The sequence below is a fragment of the Ascaphus truei genome, chromosome 18 (genome assembly GCF_040206685.1).
Source record: "Ascaphus truei isolate aAscTru1 chromosome 18, aAscTru1.hap1, whole genome shotgun sequence".
NCBI classification, from domain to species: Eukaryota; Metazoa; Chordata; class Amphibia; order Anura; family Ascaphidae; genus Ascaphus; species Ascaphus truei.
Window position 1 is genome coordinate 29,160,301 of NC_134500.1, and position 297 is coordinate 29,160,597.

Below are 297 nucleotides of genomic sequence, written 5' to 3' on the forward strand. Positions count from 1 at the left end.
AGAGACAGCCAAGGTAGAAGCCATAGTTCAGTGGCCTGTCCCAAAAACCAAGAAACAGGTCATGGCATTTTTGGGCACCGCAGGGTACTATAGGAAGTTTGTCCCACAGTACAGCGCCGTGGCCAAACCCCTGACTGATCTGACTAAGAAGCAACGGCCTGTGCTTATCACCTGGACTCCTGCCTGTGAAACTGCTTTCCATGCACTGAAAACTGCGCTTGCTGGGGCCCCCATACTGGCTGCCCCGGACTATACCAAACATTTCCTTATACAGACTGATGCCTCGGACTATGGCAT